Source organism: Vicugna pacos, chromosome 2 (assembly GCF_048564905.1).
Source record: "Vicugna pacos chromosome 2, VicPac4, whole genome shotgun sequence".
NCBI classification, from domain to species: domain Eukaryota; kingdom Metazoa; phylum Chordata; class Mammalia; order Artiodactyla; family Camelidae; genus Vicugna; species Vicugna pacos.
Window position 1 is genome coordinate 5,165,986 of NC_132988.1, and position 26,806 is coordinate 5,192,791.

At 42.8% G+C, this 26,806-nt stretch overlaps 1 protein-coding gene across 4 annotated transcripts in view; it reads left to right on the forward strand.

Annotated features, from left to right (window-relative positions):
• Positions 1 to 26,806, forward strand: part of RAPGEF2 (Rap guanine nucleotide exchange factor 2) — a 220,218-nt gene that overhangs the window by 18,637 nt on the left and 174,775 nt on the right. The window lies entirely within an intron of this gene.

Genomic DNA, 26,806 nt, shown 5'->3' on the forward strand with positions numbered 1-26,806 from the left:
TGACATTGTGGACATTTCAGGTGTACAAAGTCATTGATACTTGTGTGCCCTGCATAGTGACCACCACTCTATGTCTTGTTTTAGTTCATCACTGCACAGTTGACCCCCTTCACCCATTTTGCTCTCCACTCCCCAGTTCCCTTCCACCCTGAGACCACCAGTCTGTTCCCTGTATCTCTCAGTTTTTTTTTAAAATTTGTTTATTTATTTATATGGGAGGGAGGTAATTAAGTTTATTTATTCATTTATTTTTTGTAATGGAGGTACTGGGGCCTGAACCCTACCTCCTGCGTACTAAGCATGCACTCTACCACTGAGCTGTACCCTCCCGCCAGTTTGTTTTTGTTTTGTTTGGCTTGTGCATTTGTTTTTTTAGATTCTATGTGTAAGTGAAATCATATAATATTTGTCTTTCCTCCATCTGACTTATTTCAGTTAGCATAATTCCCTCAAGGTTCATCCATGTTGTTGCAAATAGCAAGATTTCATTCTTTTTTACTGAGTAATATTCTTTTGTGTGTGTGTGTGTGTGAGACATCTTCTTTATCCATTCATCCACTGATGGACAATTCTGTTGTTTTTCACATCTTGGCTGTTATAAATAATGCTGCAGTGAACATAGGGGAGCAGATATCTTTTCAAATTAGTGTTTTCATATTCTTTGCATAAATAACTCAGAATTGGAATAGCTATGTCATGTGGTAGTTCTGTTCTTAATTTTTCCAGGAACCTCCATACTTTCTTCCACAGCAGCTACACCAACTTACGTTCCCACCAACAGGACATGAGGGTTCCCTTCTCTCCACGTCCTTGCCAACACTTGTTATTTGTTGTCTTCTTGATAATAGTCATCCTAAGAGCTGTGTGGTTTTGATTTGCATTTCCCTGGTGATTAGTGATGTTGAGCATCTTTTCATGTGTTGTTGGCCATCTGGATATCTTCTTGGAAAAGTGTCTGTTCAGTCCTCTACCCATTTGTTTCTTTGACGTTGAGTTGTGTGAATTCTTTTTGTATTTTGGGTATTAACTCCTTATCAGATATACAATTTGTAGATACCTTCTCCCATTCAGTAGGGTGCCTTTTCATTTTGTTGATGGCTTCCTTCACGGCAGAAGTTTTTTAGTTTGATGTATTCCCACTTGTTTATTTTTGTTTTTGTTTCCCATGCCTTTGGAGTCAGATCTGAAAATATCGCCAAGACCAGTGCCAGGGAGGTTACTGCCTATGTTTTCTTCTAGGAATTTATGGTTTTCAGTTCTTACATTCAAGTCTTTAGTCTGTGTTTAGTTAATTTTTGTGTATAGTGAAAGATAATAGTCTTGTTTCAGTCTTTCACATGTGGTTGTCCAGTTTTCCCTGCACCATTTGTTGAAGGCTGTCTTTTCTTCATTGTATGTTTTTGGCTCCTTTGTTGTAAATTAATTGCCCTGTATGTGTGGGTTTATTTCTGGTCTTTTATGCTGTTCCATTAATCTGTGTGTCTGTATTTATACCAATGCCATATTGTTTTGATGATTGTAGCTTTGAAATATGCTCTGAAACCAGGGAATGTGATGCCTCCAGCTTTTCTGTTCTTTCTCAAGATTGTTTTGGCTAGTCAGGGTCTTTTTGTGTTCCCATACAAATTTTAGAATTACTTGTTGTAGTTCTGTGGAAAATGTCATTGGAATTTTGATAGGGATTACATTGAATTTGTGGATTGCTTTGCTTAGTGTGGTCATTTTCACAGTATTCTTCCAATCCATGAGCGTGGACTGTCTCTCAACTTTATTTGTGTCTTCTTCAATTTCTTTCATCAGTGTCTTAGAGTTTTTAATGTGCTTTATTTCCTGTTTTAAACTCCAAAATTCCTTGAAGGTGAAACTGTCTTATTGGCATTTGTGTTTCTGTGGTGTTTTGTAATTCTGTATCATTCCATAAATATTTAAATGTATAAAGTGTGTCAGCCAGTCTCATGGTTATTCAGTACGTAATACTGTTGGGACCTGATCTAATTGGTTACAATTTTAAAATTTAACTCTTAAGAAATTATTTTTTTACTATTTGAGCATAATGTGACTTTGGCTCATGATTATTTTAAGACTGAGCCACAAGTGATTCCTAGAATTGTGTGGTTAGGCCATAGTGATCCAAATATTACTCAGTCACCATGACTTTGGTAAGCCACAGAAGCAAGTCAGAAGTAAAAACCTGAATTCCACGCATGACACTGTGAACTCCAAAGCCCTGGACTTCAGTTTGTTGCCTTGGATTTTATTTGGGTATGTGTACATTTGCTTTTACAGGATTCTGAACTTTTTGTTTTACACGTCTATCTTGTAACCTTCCTTAAGTTAGATTAACAATATGTTAAATTGTATATCTGATCTCTTGGAAGATCTAAGAGAAAAAAATTGAGACTGGTAATGCCGTAAGTCCCTTGGCATTGAAGTTGCTCTGCTGCTGTCGCTCATTTTGGGGTCTGTAATTCTCATGAGGAAGAGTCACTGGGAGGGGGACACTGCTGCGACACTCCTTACTCTTTGAGCGACCTTGGCAGCTTTCACTGTGCTTCATTTTTCTGGTTTGTGAAACAGAGCACACTGTTGTACCTTTCCTGTTTTCCAGGGTGTTTGTTATGGCTTAAATGAGCATAAGATATGAGAAAGTACTTCACAGATGGGGAAGTCTACACTAGTGTGACATGATGATCACTGACACAGCAAACGTATTAGTGCCAGTAGGAATTGTGAGTCATGTTTAGAGATGATGGACTAAGATCCTTTTAGTATTTGGCTAATAGCACTTAGAGAAATATGCCTGTTTCCAGGGTAAGGCAGTAAAACCGTGTTTCCAAATTGTTCCTTTATTGGGTTGTCCAGCTTAATCCTTATCTGGACCATTTGAGAAGCACAAGCTTCATGTTGAGTTTTGTAAAGAGCTTTTCCTTGCGAAAGCATTTTCGGACTTCAAAGCACCATTGTGTAAGAACTCATCTGCACCGCTGTTATCTCGAGTAGCTTTGATTATTTCATTTTGAGTAAAAAAGCTGAGCCCCCAATTTTTCACTTTCAAAAGTACTCAAAAGTGGCAAAGTCTTTCCATATGTGTAACATGTATATATGTTCTATTCTGAGTGTTCTTCAGAATACATGCTTTTAGAATAAAAGCTTTGTAATTGTGAGCTATGAATGGATATGATTTTCTTTTCCTTTCCGATTATTGAAATCTGTCATCATTCTGTCTGTAAGTTTGGGTGCTCTGTGAACCTTGACATATAGCCAGAGACGTACATAAGAGTGTTAATCAATGTAAGAGTGTGGAATAAAAACCTCATGACTGTTTTGAAGAATTTGAAGAGGAATTTGAATTACTTTTATAATGTAAACGTTCACTATTGAAAGGTGCAACAGTAAATGAATGAATCTTTATGTTACACTTCTGGCTATCCTTAGTAAGAGGTCCACATTAGTGATTTTAGGATGCTGTCAGTGTAATAATAAATAATCCTTCGAGTTGTGTTGCTTGCTCTTCATTTTACATCTAGGAAGAACGTAACCAAGAAAAAACAACTGAGGGCTGAGGGAAGGTATCAAAAAACAACTGACGCTGTTGAAAGGCAACTAGGCTTTCTTCCTCAAAATAGTTTTTGTTTTGGGTATTTGAAGTTTTTTTTTTTTAATGGAGGTACTGGAAATTGAACCCAGGACCTCGTGCATATGTGCTCTGCCACTGAGCTCTACGCTCCCTCCCCACCTTTAGTTAGTTTTTACATCAAGCCCATTAAGCAGGAGGCGCTGTCTTCCGTTTACCTGTGGAGAAGGGGCTGAGGTATGGAGAGGTTACGTAATTTGCTTAAGGACACAAAGCTGCCTAACTTTGAAGTCCACGTCCTTTCCCTGTATCGTACTCCCTTCACAAGAAGATTGGGCGTCAACGTGGGTATTGCTGTCAGTAAGGACTTTTACAAAGTGAAGTTCTGATTTTGTAGGAGTTTTTCCTTTATTCAAGATGCTTCACTAGGTTACTCGCACTTTAGAGATGAACTTCAGGTCTAAGATCTGATTTTATTAACATTTTAATTTTTAAAATAATTGGAGTAGAGTGGGGTGGAATGGTCTACTTTTAATTGAGGTGCTGGTACTTAGCGAGTAGATAACCCTCAGTAAATGTTAGGTATTGCTATATGAACTCTGCCTTTTAAGTAGCTTGTCTTCATCACCGGGTGTATCAGAAATTAATAGACTTTCACATAATGGTTTTAATAGCATCTAATATTTGTTGATAATTTTGTCACTGGACACTGTGTTATGGTGTAAAGGTATTGTCATTCCCTCCTTCCCGGGACTTTATCCAGTTTATATAATGTGACTAAATAGTGTGATAAATGTATTGTCTTGATACCTTCTTCTGTTTAGTTACTGTTGGCTTTTGGTTCTCAGTTTTTATTTTTTGAATAATCAGCTACATTACTAAAGATTTTTGTCAGTTGAAGAGGAATGTAACGTGACAGATCCTGTTCGAGTTCTTTGGTCTTTGAAATGGGCGAGCTTGATGCCTTACAAGTTGTCCTGTACTCGGTGGGGGAAAGGAACCGGTTTTTCTCAGCAGCAGCATGACCAGGCGTTGCCGGTCTGTCAGAAACGCCGCCGTGGCATACCTCTTACTCCCGCTGCTTGTGACGTTTCAACCTGGAATGGCTTCGGCACGTGGCCTTTCTGTCTAGGGGCACAGCTGGGAGTTTTCAGGGCTGACATGAACAAGCAGGGCGCGGGGCTTGGGAGCTTGCTGCCAGGGACCAGATCTGCAGGCTGGCGGGTGAAGCATCCCTGGCACTTCTCCTTTTCTCACTGTTGCCATGAGGACGTCCTGGCTCGTAGGTGACCTTTGTCGTCTGGCTGCCCTATCCAGAAATGGGCTAATCACACTAGAATTGGGCCGGAATCGAGAAACGTTCAGAGGTTACTCAGATGTGCTAAGAATTAATGCATACGCCTGTGTCTTGGACACAGACACTCTTCAGGTTATCTGCCGTTTTCTAGCGCCGGCACCGGTTTATGGTTGTGCTTCGTGGCTTCGATCACAGAATGAAAGTCAGATTCCTAGGCTTTGGGATGCGAGATCTTAAAGAGTCTTAAGTGCTTCTCAGGTGACTAAATCCAGATGTGCTGCTTGTGCTGGGAGCATATTGGGGTTCGAACCATGTCTGAGTTGTACGGTTGCAGAAAACGTGTGTCACTTTGTGGCAATGAGGCCTGCTTGTTCCCTTTTGTCCTTATAACACGTAGAAGATGTCCTTACTTTAGGGCTGGAAGAGACCTCCGTCCAGGACGCAAAGGGAGGACGTTTACAAAGGACACAAGTGCTTCTTGGCTTTTTTTTTTTTTTAAACATCTGAATTTTCTCATTTTTAGCTCCTTAGAAAAAAATCATACATTTTCCTTCCAAAGCATCTTTTGTTTGCTATCTCTTAGCCTCCTCATTGTCTTCTGTTTTGAGGGGTACTGGGCTGGGGAAGGTTGGGGGCACAGTCTCCTAGTGGATGCTCCTTTTCTGCTCCTGATTGAAAGTTAACTTGCATTGTAAGTGCACAGGGTTACCTGCTCTCGCATGTTGTTAGTGTTCCAGAAATAGTCATCATCTGGACCTAAATTAATGCATCTAAAAGTTAGTGTTTTAAATATTCTTTACTTAAGGTTTCCTTGTTTTCCTCATAGTTCACACATCAAAAACTATAGAAAGGAATACAGTGGAGGATCTTCTTCCTCTGTTCCACAGCTGCCTAATTCTCAATTCCTAGTGATGGTGAGGGGTTTTAGTTGCTTGTTAATTCTTCCAAAGATTTTTGTTTGTTTGTTTTTGTCTTTTTAAGATCCATATACAGACTTTGTGGCCTAAACAGCAGGAATTTATTTTCTCATAGTTCTAGAGGCTAAATGTCTGAGATCAAGGTTCTGGCTGATCTGGTGTGTGGTGAGGACTCTCTTCGGGGCTTGCTGTGTCCTCACGTGGACTTTGTGTCATGCAGGAGAGGGAGGGAGGGTGAGGAGAGAAGGGGAGGGAGAGAGAGAGAGAGAGAAAATGAAAAAACAAAGAACAGAAGCTCTGCTGCCTCTCCCTCATTGATAAGGACGCCTGTCCTGCTGGACCATGGCCGCACCCTCGTCCCCTCACCTAACCCTAATTACCTCCTGAAGACCACATCTTCTGATACCACCACAGTGGGGGTTAGAGCTTCACTAGTCATTGTTTGGGGCAAGTTTTGGGGGAGCACACTTCACTTCATAACACTTATGGTTCCATCCTTGAATACAGGGGTTACTTCACATTTCCCTTTTGAGTGGAGGTAAAAACAACAACAACAACAAAAACCCCCACTCCTTTTTAAGGTATTTATACCTGAGGTGTCGTTCTAGGACGTGAGAATGAGTTTATAAAAAACAAATGCAAAAATAATGCAAGATCTAAGTTTACTGGAAAGGGTGAATTTCTGAGATGCTTACCTTCCAGAATATTTAAATACATGCAGCTCATTACCTGTGAGCACAAAGAGTAACAGTAATACTGTAAAAATGCCTTTTTTCCCCTGATGGAACTGATTTGGTGAATTAAGAATTTGTTCATCTGTAATTTGCATTCAGCTAATGTGCTAGGGTTCTTAAATTCTTTTCTTAAGTAGGGTAAATGTGCCCACATACAGATTTAATTGCATTATTAATTTGCTTAGCATTTTCATGGTATAATCAACTTTAGCACAGACTGAATTACTAATTAGCAGAACCTTAATGAATATGGTCTAATCTTGCCACATAATGTGGCCGGATACATCGGGCACAGGCTTTGTCTAGGGAGGTGCTGAAAGGAGGTATCTCCATGGTCATTTTACCCTGGTACCTGTTTCATCCCACCCTGGCACTGCTGTAAGGACCTGTGTCCTGGGGCAGATGGAGATTTACACACACGTACAAAATGGGTCTGTACACACAAAACACCTAAAAGCACTGAGATGGAGTAGTCCCTACTTTTTGATAAAAAGCAGGGGAGCGTGAAGTTTGTGTTTTCATGTCTCCACGTTATTCAGCTTAAATGCCAAAGACTATGATACAGATGGCTTGGATATAGTTTTTACTGCTATGTTGAGTAAAATTTCATCTTTTCCACTTTAGAACTACAGGCAGGTTTAGGGAAGCGGTAAGAGTACATCCATATTTTTGGATGTAGGCCAGACTCTGTTGCCCCAGTTCCACTCTGCTCACATCTCGTTGAGTTGAGTAAAGACTCTAGCAGGCCAGTAGAGTGATGTGACTCACTCCCCTTGTGGTGAGTTGGTTAACGTAATATTTGGGAAGTAGAAGCATTCACATGAAGAAATAGAATTTCTGTCTTAGGGAAAAATTTTCCTCCCAATTTTATTTCTTTTGATGATGAAGAGAATTTGTAATTTATATTTCGAGTTTGGTTGATTGAAAGGATTAGCCATATCTTCTTATATTTGTTACTGTTCTCTGAGACCGTGTGAACCGAAAACAGTGGGACCAGTCATCTTGACCTAGGTCAGAGTTGGTCCATCGACACTGACAGGGTACCCAACACAACCCCCACCTGCAGGGCATTTCCAGACTGTGATGTACTGAGTTAGGTGCGGCGGAAGAGGGGCGTCAGTTTCCATGGGGTAGGGTCTCGAGCAATTTGGTGCATCTGGCTAAGTGACATTTTCGGTAAGTGGGTGACTGGATCATAAATCACAACTTTAGAGTTACAGGAGGCTCACACTTGCACAGTCGAGCCTCCATCACATGCCATACACTTCTGAGCACACCCGTGTGTGTGGCACCGTGTTGCCTGGGGCACTGGGAGCACAGATGCGTGTGACACAGTGCAGGGGGCCCACGGTCCGGCAAGGGCAGTACCCAGAGGAGGGAGTTCATACGACAGTGCGGATGTGCAGGGACAGGGTGGCGTGGACAGGAGAGGAAGGGACTTGAATGTGCAGGTGTCACAGGACAGGCTCTAGAGTTGTTTCTCTTGAAAGGATTCCATTGAAAGTGGCCTCTTCTATACACTTTCTTCAGTCTCATTTCAGTTAAAATTCTGTAATACTTAGGGCTTTGAGAAGAGCATCCTACCTGGTGTAAAGCACACATTTAGAGAGAATGACAAAAGACGGTTCTAAGACGTTTATTTTGAGCACTGTTTCCGGGACTGTCACAAAGACCCCAAATACACAGAGCACGTGCAGCTTTTTCCTTGCAGGCTATTTAGGTAACTTAAAGTCCTGAATTAGAATTATGGGAGGGACATTAAACCCAAAATTATTCTCGTTGTCTTTTGTTAAGTGCGATTTGTTCAAAGACTTTTTTCTCTTCTCAGTGTTAGCAAGTGGGCAGCGGACAAGGCAGGCAGAGCTTGTCAGGCATCGACAGCTTGGCATCCTGTTGATCATACAGAAAATGCCTAAGTGACTGTCGCTCTAAAAATAGCTTCCTTCAGGTTTTGGGTTTTGTCGCCCCAGGGGTGGAGGAGTCCTTGAACAGGAAGAATCAAGTCCGGTAAACAGGAATTGCGTGCGGAGAGGCAGATTTTTGTAAGGGAAATGGAGAGCCAGGCTCAGAATATCCGTGGGATAGTCCACCATTCATGGGAGGACCTTTCTGAGGAAGCTGGGTTTGATGGCGCATCAGGCGGCCTCTGCTTTCCTCACTCCTGCAGATGCTAAACAAGCTTTCCTAGAACCGCGTGGGGCAGGGTGAAGGTTTGAGAGTTAATGAGGTTGTATTTTCACAGGTGAAGCCACTGTGGTGTTTGCCTCAGTGTTGTCAACACTTCACACTGCAAGGAGAGATTTTTTTTTACCATTTTAGGTGGAGATGGTTTTAGCGTCATTCAGAATGGTTAGTGTACTGTCAGACAGTTAGAGCCACGTGTTTCTACCTTTACATATATGTGCATTCAAGAAAGTTGGGGAAATGCAGCGATAATATTAAAAAAGCACGTCCCCCTTTCCTGGAAATCCCACAGGTAAACAGCAAACAAACCTGAATTTGCCTTTCCCTTTTAAAACACTTGTTTTTGAAAGCTATATATTGATTCCAGTGGTATTGCTAATTCTTAAAGTGTTTTGGGGATGTTTCTTTTGTCATCGCCAGATGTTTCGTTGTGTGGTGACAGCTCTAAGTGTTGACAGTATCAGAGAATTCAGGATTTGCTGTGGGCAGGTCGTGAGGAGGCTTCTGATGTCGGGGGTTGATGGGAGGGAAGTCTCAGCACAGATAAGGAGAAAACGAAATCAAGACCAGCAGGTGAAGACCAGCGTGTTGTCTGGGGGCTGGGGGCTGGGAGGAGAAAAGTTAACATCAGTGAAGCCAGTATAATGTCTGATGGAAGTGCTTATTCAGTGATACTGAATCTGTTTTGCGCCCCAGGCTTTTTTTTTCCCTAGAAGCATGTATTTTTTTAATCAAAAACTATGAACACTCTATAACCTAATCTAAAACAAAATAAGAAAAATTGTCTCCTTCCTACATACCACTGTCCCAAAGTCTCTAAAAAGAGTTTATGCACTTGGGAGAAAAGTTGTGCAATCCCACGGCATACTTTGATTTTTTAAAAAAAAATTAATTTAAGCAAATGGAGTCATTCTGTACTCACAGTTCTTGCCTTTCCTTTTAAATAATACTTCTGTGAGGTGGTCCCGCGTTCGGCCTCTTTCTGCTCCGCGCATCGTCAGCTATGTCGGTGGTCCTCCCAGGGGCGGACCTTTGGGCAGTTTGCAGCGTCCTCGTCCCCTTACAAGGAGTGCTGTGGTCAGCGTCGTTATGCACGTGAGTATGTGTCTGTGCGTGCTGTTTATGAACAGACAGATGAGATTCCTGGTAGTGGTTTACCAAACCGAGGGATATGCCAGTTAACAATTTGATAGGTAGTGCCAAGTGGCTCACTGAAAAAGCTGCACCACTTCATATTTCCATGAGTGGTGTGTGTAGAAATCCATGCCGGTGATGGCTTTTTATTAAACCTTCCCGATTTTGCCAGTCTAAGAAGTGAAAAATTGTATTGCAGTGTTATTAGATCATGTTTCTTTAATTCTGTGAAGTTGAGCTTTTTTCCCCATGTGTTTGCTGGCTGGCATTGAAGGTGATTTTCACCCATTTTACCTGTCAGTAAGAAATGATACCAAGTGGAGACAGGCTTCACATGGTTCCTAGCACCTCAAAGGAGAAGTGCTAACATAGCATCATGTAGTGTAACATCACAAAACAGTCTAACCCAAGAGAAGTGCTTGTCTCAGTGCTGTCTGGGGCATACATGCAGAATGGGAGACAAAGAATTTCCTGTAAACTCCTGAATATGTGTGGCCAAACATTTTTTCCACGTTGTGTCCATCTAAGATTATAGGAATAGTAATTCTTACTTTATAGCAAAGAACGTTCTACAGCAGCTGAAATGTGTGACTTAACTTGAATATTTATTTTTCTCTCATAACTTTAAAAACAAAAAGAGATACCTTCATGCCATTCAGAACATGAAAAATCATGGTAATATCCTGTATTCTTTCTGTTTTGTTAGGATCAGAAGTAACTGGATTTATAGCTTTTACAAAAATGAGGAACATTTTTCTTATATGTAACGAATCCAGGTTGATTTCTGACAAAACTGATAAGCAATTCATTTGCAGTATCTGAAAATAAATTATAGCATGGAAAAATCCGACTGGTACATTGGCAAGTGGAAGAACCAGATGATCAAATATTTCATTTCTGTGTCTACATTTCATGAGTCAGTTTCACACAACAGCTGTTGTGGAGGCAGGATTGATCTACCAGAATACTTTGTGGTTTATACAAAAGAAAGAAAAGAAAAGAAAAGAAAAATAATATGGAATTTACTTGGCCATCAGAAGGTAAACTGAGCAAGTTTATCGCTAATAAATGAAAAAGATCACTTAAAACATACAGTACTTAAAAAGAGCCCGCCTTTTTGGGTTTCCACTGTCAAGAGTGTTTTAACTGACAGAAAATGATGGCTAATTTTTGAAAAGTTTCCTACCTTATGAGTAGTGACATTTATTGAACCCTTGCTGTGTAAAACCGCTCTCCTGCATTGTGCAAAGTGGCTTGTCGGGGCTGGTGTGGGCTAAGGGCAGAGCTGGGTGTTTGAGTCCAGGGCCTCTGGTTCTGCAATGTACGTTCTCAAGCACTGAGTTCGACTGGACCCCAGTTGTCAGGAGGAATACATGTGGCTTGTGCCTTGGGCCTATACTGTTAAATAAGTACCTGTTTATTTTAAAACATTAAAAAATTGTTCCCTGAGTACTTGTCAAGGATTAAGAAGAAATTGGTTCTTGCTGCAGTAAACACACATTTCTCCTCATTTTGTTGATCAAAAATGTTGGTGTTGGTGCTGCTGTTGGTTCAGATCTTTATTTTCCCTTTGTTCGGGTCCCAGAGAGGACGTGAGAACTCCCGCACCACGTGGGCGCCCACAGAAGTGCGAGGGACATAGAGGTGTGTGTTGGGAATGTCTGTTTTTGCCATCTTACTGTATGCTCATCGAGAGTGTATTTTCTGGCACAAAATATTCCTCTGGGCCTGTACCTAGTTGATTAATAAAAGGAGAATTTGTAACAACCGTGAGATATAATAGTTTGTCTTGACTGAGGGCTTGGATCAGATTGTATACATTTTTTTTTTTTAACAGCAGAGGGACATATATATGATGCAGAATTGCTCAGATTTTACATGGCTGCTTTACAGCTGGCATTTGATGGGGAGTGAGCGACATGGAGTGGGTGTTTCTGGCTTTTTTTTTTTTTTGATGGGCAGGGGCTTGTGGAGGAAGTATTTCTCTGATTCTGAATAGATAGCTCCCCTTTGGACAAGACCACGCTGTCACAGACACGTGGGGACCTTCGGCCACTCTAAGTGCAGAGTCTGGGACCAGACAGGAGCATGGCACCGGGCCGTGTGGGCAGTGAGAGCAGAGCGCTGGCCGCACCGTCTGGTCCATTTGTTCAGGAAGTGATTTCACCGTGGCCACAGCCTGTCAGTCTTCTTACAGTCTCCTTCCCCTGTAATTCTTTCCTCCTCTGTGTGTGTGTGTGTGTGCGCGCGCACGCGCGAGCGTGTGTGTGTGCATGTGTGTATGACATGGAAACAGTGGAACAGTGTGGGGAATGACCTTTAGTTTCCTTCTCTGGTCCCCTACTCCTCCTCTTGGAAGAGGACCCAGCACTGTTGAGAACTGGGTGGGTGTCCCTGAGTCCACGTTCTTCTTCGTTTACTCCATATCTCCGGAAGCCATAGTTTGGTGGGTTTTCCCCCATGTATCATTCTGCAACTTGCCTTTTTCTCAGCCATGTTTCTTGCAGTCTCTTCATGTTGGTAGCTGTCTGGTTGGTGTGTAGAATTTCACAGTAGCACAGTTAATCTGGTTCCTTAGAAATGCATGTTTAGCGCGGTCTCCTGCTGTGTTTCTGTGTAACTCTTCCCATGTTGTTGAGCAGAGAAACTTAAATACTTGCTTGATTTAGTTTTGATCTGGCTGAAGCTGGGTCCTGTGCTGTCATTAATCTGTTTTCTCATTCCCTCCGTTAGTCTCAGTTCATTTTAGTATTTAAAAAAATCATTTCAGTTATCCTCCAGCCATTCCTTTTCCTCACATAGGTGACCCAGTAGAACTGACCTGTGACCCATATTGTGCAGGCACCTGTAGCCTGGCCAGAGTCTGGGATGTTCTGGATGACCTTCGCAGAAGATTGTCAGTAACAAGCATTGCAATTGCAAGAAACCACTTGTCACGTCTCGGTGGGTCTCGGATTTGCAGAGAGAGCAAAACTACACCCTTTTAAATACTTCTGATCAAGTTCCACTGATGACACCACTTGTTTCCTTATTTTCTCTTTTCTGATGATCACATTACTGTTCAGAAAGTTCTGCTCAGGACTCGGTGTTCGCCTAATGCAATTATCAAAATACAGGCTCTGTGTAGATAGATCAGTGCTGTCTGAGAGACGAGCCGCACATGTGGTTTTAAATTTTCTAGTAGCCACATTAAAAAATGTAAAACAAAATAGATGCCACGAATTTTATTTAACCCGTATATCCAAGTATATGGCATTTCAACATGAAAGCAGTGTAACTTACTGAGATATTTTACTTCTTTTCATAGCGAGTCTCCAAAATGCAGTGTGCGTTTTACACTTTACAGCACATCTCCACAAGGACGCGCCACATTTCATGGATTCCACAGCCACCTGTGGTGAGTGGCTACCATATTGCATAGCACATGTATAGAAAATACAGTTTAAGAAGTATTAGTTGGCCAGCAGATACCCAGATGGCAAGTAAACACATGAAAAGATGCTCCACAGCAAAGCTCCTCGGGGGATGTGAATTAAAACACCCGTGGGATTCCACTGCACACTGACTAGCACGGCCAAATCCGGAACACTGACAACACCAAGTGCTGACCAGGGTGTGGAGCAACAGGAACTTTCATTCACTGCTGGTAGGAATGCAAATGGGGCAGCCACTTTGGAAGTCGGTGTGGTGCTTTCTCACAAAATTAATACACTCCTACGCACGAAGCGAATATACCCCAGCCACGTGATTCAGCAACTGTAGTCCTCGATATGTGCCTGAAGGAGTTGAAAACTGAATTTCCACACAAAAACCTGCACGTGGATGTTTATAGCAGCTTGTCCTAAAGCTGCAAAAACTATTCAAAAAAACTATTTCTTTTTAAGACACATTATTTACAACATTAATCTATTTTTTTTCTTTTCCACATTACTGGTCTATTAACCTGTCTCTTTTTATTTGAAATGAAACATTAATGATTAATCATCATTGGGGGAAATTATTTGCAACATTAAGGATACTATCTTTAAAGAACTCAGTAAGAAAGGCAAATGTATTAATAGTGAACGAGAGAAAAGGAAAAGTACAAAAACCCTTGGATTAAACAAATTTATTTCCTGCAGCATTTTTGGAGCCCTGGATTTTCAAGTCTGCATTCCTGACTCTGCTGTGGGACGGGGTGGAGTATATGTTCCCTAAACTGATGTGACTAGGCACCCCCTTTGCAAAAGCATCCTGGAGCACGCTCTGGGAAATACTGTTTTCAAGACAAATATAGAGCGCAGCAGAAGGAAAAAGGAGCTGGAATACCTACCCGTTGATTAAGAAGTAAAGTTGGCTCTTAAAATTGTAATGTGGACATTTACAAAAATGCAAATTTAGTTGAAATTTCAGCTTTAGTTTTTCTTCTTCCTCCCCCATTCATCCCTTCTCTCTCTTGTTTTTTTTTTTTTCTTCCAACTAAAGACTTGTATATAAATGATGAAAAACAACTAGGGAATTATTCTGAATATTTTCCCCCTAAACAGATCATTTCTATGTGTATTGGTGATGTGCGTGCTCAAAAATTATGTTACGTTTTAACGTGTTAGACTGTCCAATTTTGTAGAAACACTTACTAGAACAGAATTATTTAGGGTTGGGTAGGTTTGTCCCTTGTTTGTTTTAGAGCAGTCATCATCAGAAGTTCATGGAAGAGGTGGTTATCACAAAGAGATGTCACCTAGGACATAATTTTAAAACTTTATAAAATGTTGTAGCATGAACAATGTTCTAAAAGCCTAAAAGCAGTTGGTACAGGTGTTAGGTGTTGGATCTAGAAAATTCCCCTGTAATCTTAGTTCCTTTACTTAGAATATTTTGTTTTTTTACCCCAGATTTTGCCAATCCTAGAAGATTCCAGTAGTACTAATTTATTATCATTTATTTTTGTTTTTATTGTTATACTGTTACTGTTATTAGTAGTATCAGTGTATCTTATATTCAGGTAGTTATAGTCTGTAGAGATGTAAAGAACACTGAGTTAGCAAATTTTGAACCATTGCTCCCAGGGGAGGTACACGGTTAGGGTCTTGCAAGCTTCTGGTCACATTTTCATCAACTGGTAGAACCTTGTTTTACGTGTGTTTCTGTTTAAAGACACTTACTCAGTATAGATTTTGCTACTGCACTAACACTGAACTCAAGGACAGCAGCAGAGCAGAACGCACCTGACTCAGGTGCATTCTCCCTGAGGCACCTCCCAGCCTTCCTGCCCTTAGGATTACTAGACACAACTGCAGCATCTTTGGGGCCGTGAACAATGCGATCACTAACGCGAAGCACAAACACGTGGAAACCAGGACAGAGAATATCGCTTGTGAAGGATGCTGGTTTCCAGCGCAGGAGCTGAAACAGGAGGGCATTGCCTCCTTCACCTCACACACCTCTTGGGACCGTACCACCAAGATGACTCACGTGTTCACCGCCCTGCACATGTCCCTGCACGACTGGGAAAGGGCGTCGAGTGTCGGATTTGGGGCTGCACGTACATGTTCGCAAGTAGGCGAATTTACAAACGGGGACTCCCCAGTAATGAGGACCAAGTGCGTGTGGAGCGTTTAGGACGTGGCTCTGACCCGGAGGGCATCAGGCTGCTGTCCAGCGCGCCACCCATCCCTTCTGTCCCCTGCTCTTCTCCGTCCGGCTTCAGTCGGAGGGTGTGGTTGCTGCTGCTCTAGTCGGCGAGAAAAGCGGGATGTGATCAGGTCACAGAGTCTGAGTGGTGAGCAGAACCAGGGCTTGGCTTCCTCCTGATTTTTTTGAGGGTTGGTGGCTGAATCCGAGGTCTGTACTGTGCTTTGGGAGTTACTGTCCTTTATGGTGGAGGCTGTACATACTGCTTCCAAAGGTCGGCTGTGCCGTAGCAGCTTTAAAGCACTTTCGGTTGTGCTGTGTGGTTGTGGTGGTTTGACTCCCCCCCCCCCCCCGCCCCGTGATCTCACAGTTACTCACAGCTGCAGCCACAGATAGCAGCTTATCTACAGCGTCTAGTCCGGGTTGGTGCTGGTCATCTGATGTGGTAGGACACTGAACAGATGATTTGAATTGCAGTCAGATGACTAGTTTCCAACAGAGCACGTTTAACTGATTATTGAGAAGTATTTTGTTGTTGTTGTTGAGATTTTGAAATGGATTTAAAGGGGAGACTGAGTTTTTGAGGAAATCAAAGGACGTCTTAGGCACCTATTACAGATACAGTTCAGTGCTGGGCTGGGGAGAAGGAATCTGAATGAATAAGACCTGCTATTTCCTGGTTTTTAGGTGCTCACAGGATGAAAACTATTGAGAAAAAGCAAAGAAAATAAGCCCCAAAGTGTTGTGGGCTTTTGGGGACGAGTTATTTTGGCTAGAGAGTCAGGTGCTTGGGGCAAGGGCGCTGAGAGGTAGGTTAAGGCAGGATCAGTTTCTACTTAGTGCCACTACTTTTGGTAATTGTGTGTGTGTGTGTGTTTAAAGTAGGCTGTCATCAAAGGTTCTCAAGTTCTGTGTTTCTGAAACATGACAATTGTGTGAAATTGATAGGTGGGGAAGACTGATGCCGTGGTGACGCCTTGGAAGAGGGGCAGGTCACGAGGTCTCGGCCGCAGGATGTCATTAAGGTGGGAGGAGAGCAAGTGGCTTTAAGCCCTCAGGTCTTTGCAGTGATGAATGTTTCTTCTCTCCTGGACTGTAAGTCGTTCCCAAACTGGAACCCAGAACCCGGGATCTGGGGGCACCGTGTCCCTGGCCTGAACCTCTGATGTTCTTTTGCGATGTTTTGTTCATTTATTTTTTTCACCTGTGACAACGTAAGTTTTGGATTGATCTGTCCATGTGGATGTGGTTCTTTCAAAAAAAAATTTTTTATTCTGGAATAACTTTATTTTTTTATTAAAAATATTCTATTTACTTATTGTTGTATACCCGTATTTTTTGTTCTGGGGGTTCTAGGTTTATTTATTTTTAGAGGGGATGCTGGGGACTGAACCCAGGGCCTCGGGCATGCTGAGCACGCACTCTATTTCTGAGCCCTACCCTCCTTGCTCTGGAATAACTTTAGATGAGAGGAGTTGGAAAGCTCCTGGTGTCGTGAGTCCTGGCGTCCGCCCCTCTGCGTCCCTTCTGTCCTTACATTGTACGTTGCTGAGATTCACTTGTGAAACCGAGGAACAACACTGTGCGTTACTGTGACTAAACTGTCCACTTTCTTCCGGTTCCACTGGTTTCCCATGGATGCACCCTCCTGTCCCTGGACCCTGCCAGGACCCCCGACCACGTCAGTCCTCACGTCTCCTCAGCCCCTTCTTACCTGTGTCCCTCACGCTCCCCTTGTTCCTTGGGACTTTGCAAGTTTTGGGGACTCAGGGTTATTTGGCAGAATGTTCCTCGGTGGGATTTGTCTGATGTTCTTGTGGCTGGACTGCAGGCGTGAGATTCTGGGAGGGGGACCACGGAGGCAGAGTGCTGTTCATCACGTGGTACCAAGCCCCCATCCTAGGCGCCTGACTTGTCACAGGTGAGGCCGACCTTGTGTCCTGGCTGGGGTGGTGCTTCTCAGGTTCCTCTGCTATAGAGTTACGCCGGACAGCTCTCCCCCCGTCTGTCCACACTCTGGTCTTTGGAAGCAAGTCATTCAATCCAGCCCACGCTCAGGGGGGTGTGATAGGGGTGGGGACCTGAGCCCCATGCCCCGGGACCATCTGTGTAAATAAAATAGTTTAGGATCTCCTCTAAGGAAGATCACCTCTTCTTTCTCATTTATAATTCAATTATTTATGTCAGTGTGGGCTCAGATATATGTTTTTTATTTTATTTTGTCCTTTGGGGTATAATTTAAGAGGACATTATTTTATTGCTCTGAGTTTTCCACCTTTTGGCATAGAAGCTCTTGTGGTTTTTTCCCTTGATCAATGGCTCTCTTTCTGGTACTCCTAAGTCTTGTGTTTTCTCACCTGTCTTAGAACCAGCCATTTCTTTAAGAACCCCGGTTCCTTTTATTGGAGAAACTATGATCTGGGTGCCGGATGGGCTCCTTGCCCCTGGACTGTTTGCCTTCCTAGACCGTCTCCTCGGACAGAGACGGTGTATAAATACATTTATACAGACACACACAGGTGTAGTTCTTTGTATCAAGGGATTTGAATGTTCTCATGTGTGAAGCACATTTTGAAGTTGAAGTTACACTCCTCAGGCAAACTGCCGTCTCTCTAGGCCCAGGGTTGAGTGTCTATAAATCCTAGAAGTAGATTAGACAGTGCTGTGAGGCACGTATTTCCCCCAAAGTCTCCTCTTTCTCTTTCTGTTCTAAATTATTATGTATTGATTACTGTTAACTCTTAGGGGATGAAAATCTAACCCGTCTTTTTTGCTCTCTTCAAGAATAGTTTTTTTTTTTTCCCCTCGTAAGTGAAACATGTTTGAACACCTGTCATTCTGGGGTTTAGGAAGTTATAAGCTAGGGTAGTTTCTGCTGCTGTTCAGTTTATTATGCAGAGGGAGTTCACGTGCATGGATGGATTTCCACATTGGCCTGTGCACCCACTGTATTAGTATTTTTTCAGAAGAAGAGATGTTTAAGCTGAGCAGTTAATCATCATTTCTGAACTGAAAGAGCCTGTTAATGTTTTTCTAAATAAAAATAGAGAACTTTAATTTCTGGAGGAAGGCGGTTTCCCAACAATGTAATAGCATTTGACTTAACACTTCCAGAAAACTAGTTTTGGAAGTTATTTGCTGTGTTACTAAAATGACTTTGATCATCTTGTGACAGATGAGGGGGAGCCACAGACAAGCTCAGTGTGAACTGCTGTAAACACCATGCAGGTGTTTTTCCTTTAAATAAAATTACCATTAGTGTAAGCATCACTATTTATATGATTTTTTTGTAATAAAAACAGGGAAATAATCACAAGATTATTGCCATCTTTCTGCTTCTTATCTTAATTACCAATTGGTCATAAATCTAAGCAGTAAACATCGTCTCTGGTATTTGTGGGTTTAACAGATATTTTCAGAGCTGTGATAAGAAACAGCACAGGTGGAATTCCGCTGAGGGGTTACAGCATTTCAGGTGTAGATTTATCTCATGTTGACCACTTTTACCCTCTCTTCCTCAGGGTGACCGTTTATTAAAGTAAACTTGCTCAGACTTTCTGACATACTTTATACATTGCTTAAGTTTTATGTGTTAAAAAGAGCTAAGAAGTTGTATGATTCCATCTCCTTCCATTTTTCGGGTAAGAAAATTCTGCTCAGTGTAAGTGTGATGTCTGTATCCCCCCGAATAGTCCACAGTAGGATCAGGAACAGGCTGTCCAGATACCCTGGCGTTTCCTCCAGTCCTTTCCGCCAAACTGTTACAGGGCAGTCTGATTTATTTTACATTTCATTGACCCTGTAACCCCCTTCTCATGTATTGTTGAATTAGAAGTTTGACCTTTTATTGAGCAAATTTTCGGGGCTGTTTGGCACGAGCCAGGCACTGCACTTCGCAGTCTTACGTAGACTCTGTCCCTGAAGATTTCTCAGAACGTTGTGCAGAGGCAGGTTAGGAAGCAGCGACTGAAAGCGTTTCTTTCATTTTTGTTGTGATTCATAACATGATATGATTCATATCAGACTGTCAGACTTCAGGTATCTGTGGAATGGGGTGGACTGATGTTCCCAGATAATCTCAAAATGAGTTAATCTATATCATTTGTGTTTACTAAGTGATCTAGGGTTTACAAAGCACTGTGCAAAATGCGTATGTGCTGTAATGTGCGTAAACACACTGTCCATGTATGGACATATATACACATACATATACATTTTGCAGTATGTTTATCTTAACTAACTTTGTAAGAATTGCTTAATATTAAAAATACGTCTCTATTTTCCAAGACTCACTAGTTGGGAAGAAATTGGCTTTTAGTTGCCTAATGGCAGAAAGTTTATGTGCACTGTCATTTAAAAATAATTCGTTTGCTGAATGTAACGTGTCTCATTTTGCAAAGACAGGTATTAAGGCTTATGATTAGTAAGCATTATGACAGAAGACATTTTATATTTTTTTCTGACCTTGCCTAAGAAAAGATCAATCAGAATAAGACAGATGAACCATACATCATGGTTTCAGTTTTTTTGTTGCTATTTTTATCATTTTGGCGGGGTGGGTCATGGTGGACAAATTACAGAGTAACATGAATTAACAGGGAAATCTTGTAAAGAAGAGAAAAGTTAGATCCAACTCTAGGGTGCTTTCATGTTTGTGAAAAGGTACAGAATCTCATCTTTAAGACTTACTTTCACCATCAATCATGGTAGGAGATTATCGAGAGGAAGTTTCTTTGGTTTGTCATTGTGAGGTCTCGTGAGAGTATCTGTTGATAAGAGAAAGTTTGGGAAATTAAGAAATTACCACCGGAGTCGTGTGTTTCTGGCCAATCTTTAGAGGAGTGCTGTATGTCGAAAGTGTGTTCTCGGCTCAGCCTGTCTTCTGTGTTCGCTGTCTGATTTCGGATTGTTGGCTCTCAGGTTGGCAGTGAGTGAATGCTTGTTATATGCCAGTTTATTCTCACTCTTACATGAGTGAATCACTATAGCTTTTCAGTAAATTACAGTCACTAGCCCTTATGAGCATTAAAATTACCTGGTTCAGTGGACACGAGTTGACTTAGACATAGAATTTGGGAAGTAGCTTGACCCTAGTGATCATCTGCTTCTTTTGTATATTAGAAACATCTGGGGACTTTTAAAAACGACTTGAAGTCCCACACCAGAGATTCCGATTTAATTGGTTTGGAGTGTGGCCTTGGCGCCTGACTGCTGAAAAGTTCTCCCAGGTGATTCTGACGTGCAGTCAAGTTTGAGAGCGCTGCTACAGTTCCTCATTCTTACTGAACAAGATACAAGACCCAGACTTACTAAGTGATTTCTACTTTGAGGATCCAAAATCATGAATAAAGTTGGTGCATTTAGCACGACTCTTAACAGGAGATGTCCATACTGGTGGCTTTAATAATTCAGAAGTGTAACCAAAGATCGGGAGTCTCCTTGCCTCTTTAGCTGAGCTCTTGATGGCTTTCTAAGGTGAGGACTTTGGATATCAGCACAGGAGTGGCTAGGTTTTCTCTGGCCTGCATAGCATTTCCTTCTCTGCCCTTGCATTTTTTTTTTTTTTAACTTACTGAAATCAGGTCTTCACTTTTTTTTTTTTTGGCGAAAATGTCCATTCCTTGTAAATTATTTATATAATTCTTGTAGGCTGTTCGAGAAAGGGTACTGGGAACATTTGTGGTTGTGTTGTTTTACATGAACCCGCGAATCAGCTAACCTTACGTTGGGAAGCACACGTCTCGGCGCTTGACGTGGTGGGAGCTCAGTTTGCATGTGAGTGAGCAGGTGGAAGACTGGGTCTAACGTTCAGACGTGTTTCTGCCTCTAAGTCCATCAGTGCTGTAGCTTGTAAGGACCTTTGCGTGACTGACCGACTAGATAAGGAATCTGATGTTCAGTAAGTTGATTAAGTTCTTTGGGCTTCAGTTTCCTTATAAAGTGAGGGGTCGGTTAGATCCCGACATTTTATGGTTCTATGACCATAAACACAGGGCAGCCTAACTGTAAGTGCACGATGGTCTGGCCTGTCTCCCGGAAGTGCTGCCGAGAGCTTGTCTTAGCCGGGTGGTGCGGGTGGTCCTTCAGAGCCAGTGGGACTCGGTTCCCGGAGCAGTGGCAGGAGCACTTCCCGGGCAGGTGGGACGCGTCCCTCCCTGCACGACTCCTGAGCGTCCTCCGATGGGAAGGACCCTCTTTGATTAGTGCCTGGCTGGAGCTGTCTTACGTGTTTGTGTCCATCTTTTCAAGTCCTTTCACTCGTAGCGATAACCTTGTGCTGCGGGGACTGCATTCCCCTGCTGTGTGGAAATCACATTACAGTCACGTTCTCATGTCAGCTCTCATTCCACTCATTTGCTTCCATCATTTCCTGTGTTTCCAATTCAGATTGCCTCGGAAAGCGGTGACAGCGTGTAGCATCTGAGAAAGATCAAGTGATCAGCGATTAATGTGTGGCCACGTTAACGTACCGGGTGATTTGTACAGCAGATTCTCCAGAGACAGCTGAGTTAGTGATTGACTCGGGAGACTTTAGGATTCAGAGAGCCTCAATTTAACCGTTCTTAAAAAACACATCTGGAATTAAAGACCCACAGGGAATCAGCGATTCTCACAGGATCTCGGATAGGTTTGCTTCCAGTCTCAGATTCCTTTCCCGTCACTTCAGAAGAATTTTATGTTAGACCAAGGAGGTGGAGACAGATGCTTTGTTCTGATAGTCCTATGTGAGGGTGCCCACGTGCCATGGTTACAGTCACCAATATAACCCGTTATAAACATACAGCACACACTGCTGCTTAGTCACTTACATATTTATTTAAAGCAATAATTTTTAGGGTTGAAACACTCAGTATTATTAAGAAAAATGGATATTTGAAATTTAGGTATCCTGTAACTTCCATAACATAAACCACAGAAATTAACACGGGAAAACATTTAGCTGGTGTGGCTACAGTGATTCTCAAATTGGAAATAGGGGACAGCCTTAAACCACAGTGGGGGAGACAATGAGGTTTTTAACTTTTCCAGAAGTGCAGGGTGGCAAGGTGGAGGGTGGGGGGTGGAGTTGAGAAGCTTGGCACTTAAAGCCGACGTGGAGTTCCAGCTGAGCAGTTTTAATTTTCCATTTTGATTGACAATCAGCCTCTTGTACATTCTTTATTTCCTCTTCCTTGTTTTGACAAGATCTAAGAGGATTAGAGAATTGAATGTTTAAGCATTTCTTCTTCTCTTTGGCCTTGAACAAAGGTGAGAATGTTTAATAATATAATTCTCTCTCTCAAGAAGAAATGCATTTAATGGAGAAAAGATAATGGGTGTCTTTGTGAGGGAAGTTTCTGGGTGGAGGAGCACGGCAATGTTTTCTGCTCCTCTGGCAGGACTATTCCTGGGCATTTTTCAGTTGTTCTCCACCTGAATTGACTATTCAGAAGAGGAGAAACTCCTGGTATCAGTTTGAGCAGGACTGCAGAAGACATAGCAGTTCTCAAGTGTGTCTCGATTCCTTCTCAAGGAAGAGAGGAGCGGGACTCTCCTGTCTCCCACAGACCTGTGTCGTTTAATTAGTAAATGCATCCTCATGCTTCAAAGTTGGTTCATCTTGGGAAGTGAGAGCAGGGTGATTGTCGTGTGTATTGTTACAAAGTGTAGGTGAGCTAAATAGTTACTTTGAAGACCGTCACTCTGTAACCTCCGTGCTCTGAAACCTTTGAGAAAGGTCTCCTTACTTAAAATAGAGAGGCACGTGTTTCAGACAGTCAAAAATTGATAATATCAAGTCAAATTATTTTTTGTTGATAATTTCCCCTTCGTGGTTCTACTCACCTCTTCCCAAGATGCGAGCCTGAAATGAAGCCATCGTCCAAGTTCAGTTATTGGAGTCAGTAGCGTCACACTCACCTGTTGAGAACTGCTGTCTTCTCGAGCTGTGCAGATGTGAAGAAGTAGGCAGGATGGCTGTGCTTGCTCTTGGCTTAGCACCGCTCTGTCTGTGTGATGTTGGTGAAGTGCAGTCCAGTTGAAATGGTGATTGTGTTCGTTATGAATATAAATGAGAGTTATTCATAATAAAGGTAGGTAAGCACAAGCAGAAAGCATTCTAAACTTGAAATTTAGGCTAACCTAGACTTAAAAGAGAACCGGGATGTCCTTGACAACCAGCTTGGGGCAGGGGGTGGGTGCTTAAAGGAGACAGCTCCATCTCATGTCCCGGGGAAGGGGTGCGCGTAAACCTAGCTTGGAAACGTGAGACCTGATTTTACCCCCAGGACCCTGAATTAGCAGAGGTTGGGAGAAAGGACCAAAATTTATCCTGCGTGTGTTATGTTGAAGACATCTGATTTATCATGATGGTTAAGGGTGCTCGATTATCTCCATTTATGAGCTGTGTGGCCTTGAGCATGTCACTTCCCCTTTCTGAACTTACCTACTTGTGAAACAGGAGCTGGTGAGAGGACCTACTTGTTGGCTCCTTTGAGGATTGAAAATGACCCTTTTCAAGCAGGTGGCTTTTATGATTTTCACGCTGTCAAATCTAATAATTGAGTTTGAATGATGCCTCATTTTATCTTGGGAAGAGCTGGGTGGAGCTGAGGAGAAATTATGAACGAATAATTCAAGGTATGCATTTTTGATTGATTAAAAAGAATAGTTAGAATCGTGTCAGGTACAAGGTAAGTGCTCAGATGTGTTAGTTATTTTATTAATGGTAGACCTGTTTCTTGCTTAGTTATAATGGTGAGACTCTGAATTCATTATTACCCCCTTTTATAAATGAGGCTCAGAGACTCAGAGAAGTTTGTTGATTTGCTTCTTTGTGGGAAAGCGGAGATTGGAATTCAGGCCCTGAAATTCTCAAGCCAGGCAGGTTACCGCGCTCCAGTGCGCTACATGTCTGTCTTCCTAAAGGACTAACAGGTACTTACCTACGTTTATTCCAGACGTTTACGTGGGAGCTCACTGTGACCATGAAGACGTCTTCTGCCGACATTTTCTGTTTCGCTGGTTTCTGGCACCTTCAGTTATTTCTGGCACGGTATACTATAGCAGTAACACTGACTTACTGTAAACACAAACTGAGATTTTTATATCCTGCCTGGAAAACTGCAGCTCCGCCATCATAGTGCCACCTGACACCGTCTGATGGGCAGGGACAGTGGGCATTAGGTGCTTTTGACAAGGAACACAAGTGCACACAGTAGGAAGCCAGTGATTCCTTCCCGTGTTCCCTTATTTCTTTTGTCCCCAAATTCATCTAATGACGAGGGTTGCTTGATGGAGGGGAGGGCAGGTTCTGCTTGTGAGAAATGCAGATGCCTGGGTCCCCAGAGTTCGTGGTTAGCACAGCTGGAGAGGGGCCCAGCACCTGTTTGAGAAGCTCCCTGGGGCTCTGACGGTCAGTTAATTAGGAGCCGTTTCCCCACTCGGTGTGGAGCTTGGTTCCTTGGCTGTTCACTCTCCTGGACTGGTCAAGGTTGGAGGTGAGGAAAAGAAATCTCCTCACAGAGCTTCCTGGTCTGCAGACGTCAGTAAGCAGGGGCAGGCTCCATATCCCAGGAGCAGCTTCGCCCTCGGCTGGACGAACCTCTGATGGTTGTAGTTGAGCGAGCCTGAGTGAAAGCACGATGTGACAGCAGGACCAGTGCTGGCCCGGGGGGCGCACCAGCACCGCGGCGGGAGGGAGGGGGCACTGAAGTCTGCACCTGCGCTTGCGGGGGCTCCTTTTACTGCTAAATGGTGAGCTTATCGCAGTCTCTGCTTTCCAGTTTGCGAATCGTAAGCCTGTGTGTGCCCCTTTCAAGTGGTTTCTAGGGTTTCAGAGTTATGCCTTGGACTCAGCTTCACTGTACCTGTTTGCCAGGATGAGTGAGTGGCTTCTTAGAAGAACAGGTTTAACCAGGTTACCAGTTTTGTTTCACTTGGTATCTGTAATCTATTGGTGAAAAGGAATTCTTCACTAAGCCCATTTTTATTTAGGATGGAGGGGAAACTTAAGAGAGGACCTGAAGTTTTGTATTGCAGTGGCCTTCCTGGTCTGTTACCGTGTCAGCTTTTCCATTTGGAATTTTAAAAAGAGCCCCACATAGATCTGCTGCTGGAGTTTCATTCTGTAAGAAACGAGTCGCCGTTCTGGTGACAGTCCCTTGAGCAGTTGAAGCCGTGCGTCCCCTCTTTCCTTCCCTCTGGTGGCAGTGGCAGTGGTGAGCAGGTGGGGCAGGGAGCCGGCGGTCTGGGGGAGTCGGGGCATGGCGCGAGGCAGAGGCAGCGACAGCGAGGCGTCGTGACATTCTGTGGTGGAAGCGGCAGTGGTGCCTGAGGTCGTTCCATTTGAAAAGCTGATTCTCCCAGACGCTTGTGCCCCTTCTTTGTTTACCTGTGGCATTTCGGAGTTATACTGAAAGCTGATAAATTTTTTTTCTTAAAGGAGATAGATACAAGCTAAAAAGTCTTAATGAGTGTTGCATTTTTGCCAGAAGTGGACAGAGAGAAGGTTCCTGTTTACTCCCAGCTTCCTTGGCTCCCCACCCACCAGCACATTCTGGGGGCTGCAGTTCCGGGCTGTTTTAGCCTTCATTGTTCTCCTCATCTGGCAAAATGTTATTACCTAGGTGCAAATACAGACACAGATACAGGCTATACTTGGACAAGAAGCAGAGGAAAGCGTGTAACTGTCCTTTGGTTTTTCTGCCTTGTGCCCTGAGCCTGGAAGACTGTCTAGTTGATCTTCAGTCTTCCGGGAGGGCAGTACCTAAACCACCTTTATGGGAAGCTCTCCAAAGGTCATCAGACGTATCCAGCAATTTCCTACTTAAATTTCTCTTCTTTGAAGTAGAGGACACTTGTCATTCACAGAGTTCCTTATTAGGCATTTTGTGCCAATGTCCTTGTCCTTGTGGAGAGGAAAAAGTTAAGTACCAATGGCAATCCTTGGTGGTGGCCAAAAGAAAAAAATGCGGTCATTCAGATGAACATCCAAAGTGTCTTGAGACGCACACAAGACTAAGTCTTTTCAGTGTGCTCATTTTGTGTAATTTTAATCTTATTGAGAACGATGAAATTTTACCAGCAGTATTTGCTAAATTGGACTTGGGATCTTGAAGGAACCAGAATTGCCATTGGCTACCTGGCTGGAAGGTTTCAGTCTTCCTTGGCACGGTGGAGCCTGGCTAATCTTTTTTTTCCCCCTTAAATTTGAAATAGTGGCAATGGCTGTACACTAGCCAGTGTGTAAGTGCTTTTTGTAACTTCCTTGGTCTTCACGGCAGCTCTGGAAAGTAGGTATCGGCTTCTGTTTACGTATGGTGGAGCTGAAGCATGGAACAGCTTGAGTTGTTACGTAACTCACCCGGCATCT